The sequence below is a fragment of the Cricetulus griseus genome, chromosome 4 (genome assembly GCF_003668045.3).
Source record: "Cricetulus griseus strain 17A/GY chromosome 4, alternate assembly CriGri-PICRH-1.0, whole genome shotgun sequence".
NCBI classification, from domain to species: domain Eukaryota; kingdom Metazoa; phylum Chordata; class Mammalia; order Rodentia; family Cricetidae; genus Cricetulus; species Cricetulus griseus.
Genome location: NC_048597.1, coordinates 86,678,405 through 86,685,628, shown reverse-complemented (window position 1 = coordinate 86,685,628; position 7,224 = coordinate 86,678,405). Strand labels below are relative to the sequence as shown.

The 7,224-nt window shown below is 48.3% G+C and overlaps 1 long non-coding RNA gene across 1 annotated transcript; it reads right to left on the bottom strand.

The window, feature by feature from the left end:
* Positions 1 to 362: 362 nt before the first annotated feature.
* On the bottom strand, positions 363 to 6,537 carry LOC118238755. The gene is made up of 2 exons (XR_004769820.1): positions 6,490 to 6,537; positions 363 to 1,377 (listed from the first exon to the last, which is right to left on the bottom strand). It is a non-coding gene; the product is annotated as an uncharacterized LOC118238755 (long non-coding RNA).
* Positions 6,538 to 7,224: the final 687 nt, after the last annotated feature.

Here is a 7,224-nt window from a genome sequence, read left to right as displayed (position 1 = left end):
TTCATACACTCACACAGTCACACACACACATATACTTACTCATACACTGTCACACATATTCATACTCACACATACACTCATACAGTCACACACACACACACACATACACACACACACACACACACACACACACACACACACACACACACACTACCTTCAGCCCCTTAACCTGGAGATGGGACCTTACAATGGAACAAGTGACTATATAAGAAAAGACACCAGGAAGCTTTGCTTTGGTCTCTGTATAATGCTACACGCAGGGTCTTAGCCCAACCACAGAAAGTTGAGCTGGGTCTGAGGAAGAGTAAGTGTGCTGCTCACCCATTCCCAGCCTCCCAGGGACAATCAGATGCAGCAGGGAGTCTAGTCAAGCAGGAACTCATTTATTACCACACAGCAAGCATCTTTTAAAGGAAAAAAACTGCAGAGCAGGAAAACAGCCAGCCAATGGTTTTAAAGGCCAGCCTATCAAGCCCCTGGGTGCCCTAGGCTTTACCTAGTGAACACATGCTGTTCCTGCAATGACCTCATCTGGTTCAATCTAGGCAACCAATCATCTTTTTTTGTAAACAACTCAGGACTCGCCCATCTGACTTCCCCTCAGCACCATCTTTGGCTGGCTTGTGTGCCCTACAGATTCCCCTTTTTTGTTTTAGACTGTGGCCCATCTCATCTCGAAGTACAGGCCTCTTGACACCTCCGTAGAGGATCACCTCCTATAGCACCTTTTGTCAAAGTTCACTCAAAAGGGAGATATCCTCAGGGCTGAGCCTATCACAGTGTACTCGAGGGGTCATCAGTTGGGTTTCTTGAGTCTTTGTTCTGATTAGTCTGACCAGCCTATTGAAAAGGCAAGGCCCAAAGACACAAATTAAGGTTGTTTCTAAAAAGGCACCCAACGGGGTAGAGATTACCTTATCCAGGAGTCCGTTCCCATTTTCTCACACCTCCATTGTGCACAGTAGAAGGCGTCCACCCCACCACATTGGATATGCCCATTGCTGTTCAATTGCTCCCTGGGCATATGTAAAAGTCAGTGACCCTTAAGGCTGCCCTATTGGGAACATTGGGAGCAGCCTAGGGATTGGGGGTCTGATATGTGGGGCAGGTGGCACCCCCCACAACCCTCTCATTCAGGCCATCCTTGATGAGAAGTCCAGTCTCCCATGTCCCAAGATCCTTGGGCCAGGTCAGAGAGGTCGAAGAAGAGTGTGGGCCATCAGGTCTGAGGTCATTCGTGGTGCTGTTGAGGGCATCTCTATTGGCGGCATTGATCCATGTCATCTTTTGGAGATGATGGTGGTTCTGCTGGGTGGTCACTGGAGCAGACAGCATCAGCAGCAGGAGCATCAGAGTGGTCAGGAAGTGGGACATCATCTGTAATTTTTAAAGAACACAAGAGTTTCTCAAGGGTCCCATTCCCTTGGACATGGTTAGGTATCCTCTTATTTCAGAAGACAAGCCTTGACCACCATTGTCAATTCCTCTCCTTGTTGTCAACCTATTCTTGGTCATCCTCCTGCATTGTGGGAGCAGGCAGGAATTTTAGATTTCTGGCTGGAAACCAGATGGGTGCTTCCTCCCCTATAGGGAAGACTCATACAAATCCTCTTCCCATTGTAATTAATGGGACTGGGCCCCTCCATTGGGCTGTTAGAGTGTCTTTCCATTTGACCTGAACTTGGGTTTTGGGGTTTAGGTGGTCCCAATGTTTTTGGAACTTAGATTCAGTTGCTCCCTTAGAAAAATTTAAAATATTAATAGTAAACAAAGTCATTCCTGGTTGTAAATGGGGGCTGATTCCCCCTTTTTGTTTTAAAATAATGGTATGGGGGTCTAGCTCATAAGTGTCATTGGGCTTGGATCCTGCCCTTTATGATGGCATCCACTAGCAGATCTGCCCGAGAGTAGACCTGGAGTATTCTTCCCAAAGACGTATGGATCCATTCCAATGGTTCCCCTTCCTGGGTTAGAACAGCTGTAATCAGAGAGGCTCCAGCAAACAGCCAGAGGGATAAGGGCCTAGTCACTGAATACCTCCTTAGAGAGCATTTGTCCAAGGCCTTTTGAAAGACAAGGAACATCTCGAGATGTTCCTTTGTCCTAGTTATACTATCATGAGGTGCCTTGTCCTTTAGCAGGACATACAGGGGTACCAGGTCTTCAGTGGGAATTGACACCCAGGGTCTCAGTCAATTAATCTCCCCCAATAAGCACTGGAGCTGGGTCAGGGTCATAGATTCAGGCACCTCCAGAACAGGCTTAAGTGGGCTAGCCTGTGTTAATGTGAGGCGTGACCCAAGTACTTTGAAGGGGGGCACCTTTTGAACCGTTTCTGGGGCAACAGTAAAGCCCCCTTTTTTAAGCAATTGGAGCACCTGTATCACAAAGCCCTCTAGATATGCTGGATCCTGATGTCCCAAAATGAAATCATCCATATAAGCATATATTATTGAATCCTTTGACTTTAGCATAGACCTTAAGAGAGTAGCAAGATACTGTTGACAGAAATCCAGGCTATTAACCATTCCTGTAGGAGCACTACCTATTCAAAACATTGATCAGGTATGGAATAATTAAGTGAAGGAACAGAGAAGCAAATTTATCTCAATCCTCTGGATGTAGTAGTATGGAAATGAAGCAATCTTAATATCAATTACATAAATGTATATTCAGTGGGAATAGCAGGGGTCCAGGGCATTCCCTGTAAGTGGGTGCCCACTAGTTCCATCCTCTCGTTTATCTTGCACAAATCTTAGAGCGTGTGCCAAGCCCCAGACGCCTTTTGAATTACAAATATTGGAGTGTTCCATGGGCTCATAGAACACTTGGTCCCCTTCATAGAAGGGCGGGTATGTCCGAGCCTTAATGTTTGTCTACTGGCTGATGGAGTGCTAGCAGCTTAGGGTTAGTCAGCAGCCACTGCTCCACTCATACAGGGTTTTTTGGTGCCCATCTGACAGGCAGCACTGGGGGGGGAGCAGTGGCCCTTATGATTGAGGGTACACCCAGATAGACCTCTCAGGCTCCCCCCAGTAGTTGTGGAGGTTGAAAAACTCCTTCTCTCTGATCCCCTTTAGGTCCTTTCCCACCCTTCATGCCTCTTTCTCTTCCAGGATATCCTCATAAAAAGCCTGATGTGGTCACAACAGCATCCATTTGGTACAGCCTGTCCTGTTCCAGCAAATTGGCAGTAAGGCCTTTGACCACTAAAGGGCGTATCTTTCCTTGGTCCCCGTCTGGGCTGGTCCAGCGCATTAAGGTTACTGTTTCTCTTGATTGGGAGTTACCTTCCACCCGCAAAACCGAGGGCCCAGGTGCAAGCTCCCAGGTGGAAGGCACTTCCTCCTCCTGGAGTACTGTCCTCTCTGCCCCTGTGTCTACCAAACAGTGAAACTTCTTACCACCTATAAAAATGGTAATTTTTGGATGAAGTCCCTCAAACAAAGGGACAGTCCGGTAGGCTTGTGTTGTCGGGGTATGAGACCTTCCAACCCTACCTTTAGAGAGGCTTCCTCCCTATTTTAACAGGGCTCGAGGCTGCCCCTCCTCTAGTTTAAAGACTTCCCTTCCAGGTCAAATTTTGATCTACAGTCCTTCCAATGGTATCCCTTCCTGCACCAAGGGCGTGGGGTAGAGGGGGGCTTAGCCCCTCCTGGCCTGTTAGCAGGGGCCTGTTGAGGACAGTCTCTTTTAAATATCCCCCCAGCCCATATCTAAAGCATGTCCCTTTTCCCAGCAGTCTCGAGGACCCTTGACCCTGGGTTGCCAGGGCCTGGGTGATGGCCTCCATTATGGTGGTTGTCTATGCCTGTAAGGCCAGGGCCAGAGACTAGGATTGGTGTTGTTGGGTACCTACAACTTGGGAGGCTACCACCCATCTGCTCAGGGAACTGTCTTTTAATCCCATTCTGTGGTCCTCCATTCATCCCTTCCCATACCAGCAGTCTGATAAATTGTTTTCTGAGGTCCCCAGGTGGCAGCTTGAACCGAACACTCTGTTGGGCCAGGTCTATAAACTCTGGCAAAGACACACCAGGCTTCTCCCTCACCCCAGCTATGGGAGACTCATATGGTCCATCATCCAGTTTAGCCCAGGCGTTCTACCCAGCCTGCTTCACCGGATCCTGATACGGCCCACTGATCCCTGCTTGCTGAACCCCAGTGGAGTAACCGTTTCCCATTCCCAACAGCATAGCACAGGTAATAGGGATGGCGGGGTTAGCTTACCTATTTGCCTCCACTCATACCCTACAATCCTCTTGATAAAAGGCACACCATTTGATAAACTGAGAACTAGGGAGGACCACCTTAGCCACATCCAGCCAGTCTTTGGGGGACACACAGATGACAGGCAATATCCTGTAACAGGGTCTGTACCCAAGGGGAATTAGGGCCATCTTCTGCCACAGCCTTGCAGAGCTCTTTAAGATCCTTGACCTCCCAAGGATACCAGTCTAGAGGCCTGCCTAGCCCAGGACCAAGTTTACTGGGTAGGCTTGGAGGGCCCTAGTTGCATCCTCCCATCTCTCCTTGATTGGGTAGGCCTCCACATAAACTGGGCCTCCAGGTCTCAACTTGATGTTGTCCAGTCAATCATAGAAGTCCAGGTCCTGCAGATTTTCCCTGAGGGTGGTATAGGGGGACCCAACTTCCTCACTCCTGGGAGCTTAAAGCAGGGGTCTGGAGTTATCTGGGGCGGATGGTTCGGCCCATTCCTCCTCTGCCTCATCTTTGGCGGACCTCTCTGATCCTTCTCCTTCTCCCTTCTTCTTGAAAATAGAGTTACCCATATTGAGGGTCTCACTTACCCTTAGAGACCACTTGGCCTCAGCTGAGATTTAGGTCCTTCGTACCCCAAGTTGGGTGCTACATGCAGGGTCTTAGTCCAACCACAGAAGGTTGAGCTGAGTCTGAGGAAGAGTAAGTGTGCTGCTCACCCATTCCCAGCCTCCCAGAGACAATCAGATGCAGCAGGGAATATAGTCAAGCAGTAACTCATTTATTACCACACAGCAAGCATCTTTTAAAGGAAAAAAACTGCAGAGCAGGAAAAGAGTCAGCCAATGGTTTTAAAGGCCAGCCTGGGTGCCCTAGGCTTTACCTAGTGAACACATGCTGTTCATGCAGTGACCTCATCTGGTTCAATCTAGGCAACCAATCATCTTTTTTTTTTTTATAAACAACTCAGGACTCACCCATCTGACTTCCCCTCAGCACCATCTTTGACTGGCTTGTGTGCCCTACCACCACAGAGTGGGGGTGGCCATCTGGAAGCCAGAAAGAAACCTTTCCCAGGGAACCAAGTCAGCCAGCCTTGAGCTTGGACTGCCTAGCCTTCAGGCCTATGAGAAATTAAACACTTAGACTGGTGTTTTGAGAGCTGTGAAGGTTTAGGATGGCCCATATCATGGATCATGTGACAGAGAGAATGTAGTCACAGGAAAAGCCTCAGTGAGACCGCAGTGTGTAAGCACGGCCTGCAATCCCAGTATTTGGGAGGTGAAGGCAGAAAGATCATGAGTTTGAGGACAGCCTGGGCTACGTAGTGAGACCTTGTCTCAAATAAAACAAAACAGAAAAAAGAAAAGAAAAACATGCTCATCCTAATTCCTAGGACCTGGGAATACATCAGATCAGGAAGCCAAGATTCGAAGGCAGACAGTGGAAATCAGTCTGCTAATCGGCCTCGCCTAACATTAGACTGTAGTCAATTACCTAGATATATCCAATACAGTCATGAAGGCTTCCATATGTGGATGAGGGAGGAAGAAGGGAGGTTGAGTCATGCTGTACTGCTGCTTTTGTGTCAACTTGACACAAGCTAGAGTCATTAGAGAGGAAAGAACTTCAGCTGAGGAATGCCCGCATGAGATCCAGCTGTATGGCATTTTCTCAGTTAGTGATCCATGTGGAAGGGCACAGCCCATGGTGTGTGGTACCATCCCTGGGCTGGTGGTCTGGGTTCTGTAGGAAAGCGGCTGAGCAAGCCATGAGGAGCACCCCTCCATGGCCTCTGCATCAGCTCTTGCCTCTGGGTTCCTGCCTTGTTTGTGTTCCTTTCCTGACCTCCTTCAATGATGAACAGTGATGTGGAAATGCAAGACAAACAAACCCTTTCACTCCCAACTTTCTTTTAGGTCATGGTGTTCCTTTGCCGCAATAGAAACCCTAACCAGGACACATACAATGTCAGAGACACAGTCTCTGAAGACAGAAGAGGGGCCAAGAGCCAAGACTTGGACAGATTCTGGGGTGCAGCCCTGCCCACATTGGTGCTAGCCTAGTAAGACACTTTCCAGGCTCCCAACCCCCACCCAACCTGGAGCTTGTGTTGATACATTTGTGCTGTGTTGAGCCATTGATTTTTTATTACAGCATAAACTGACTTGCTATCAGTGTTTACTGGTGTGCCATGGAGAATCACTGAAGTGACCTTGACTACTACTATGTCCTGTACTGTCCCAACCCCCATCCCACAGGACTTACCGGAGAACAAAACGGTAGACAAGCTATGCTAAAGTCATTCCTTGCTCCCAGGATTAATTGGTGAAATTTGATCTCTGTCCCTCTCAGTCTATCAGATGACTCAGATGGGTCACTTCAGGCTAATGCTCTTTCCTCCAGAATAAGGTTACCATTGAAAAGACAATAATTTCACAGATGCCCTGAGGATGATTTTGAGAGCAGATCTTACTTCGTGGTGATTTTTGTTTCTGTAGTAATTATAGCATAAAGCAAACAGAAAGGCCTGGGGACACCTCCCTCCCAAACACCCCTTTGTCCCTCTTCTGGCCACCACCCTGCCTCTCTTGCTCTCTGCCAACTGAGTTCCCATGATGCCTTTGCTTTACCAGTGTCTCTGATTTGGTGGTGGTGGGGGGGGATCATGGTTTCTCCTCTCAGGAAACCCTAGCTCCTCTGGCTCTGTCATATCTTTGTCTCAGCCACTCAGAAAGCAAAGGTTTATGTCCTGTGCTTCTCCACGAGAGCCAGGGTCACCACCTGACATTTTGGGATTGCCCTGGGATCTGTTCAATGTCTACTCCTGTGCAGCAACTTTCCCTCAAGAGAAAAAAGAATCTCAATTTCTTTTCAGGGGGCACCTTGTGGTCAACCAGCTGGCCAAAGCTATTCTCCAACTTGTCAGTCTGTGTTGTGTAAGAGCATTTATGAATAGAAGATGCAGGATGCTGGGTACAGTGTGTTCTTTCTCGTTGATAA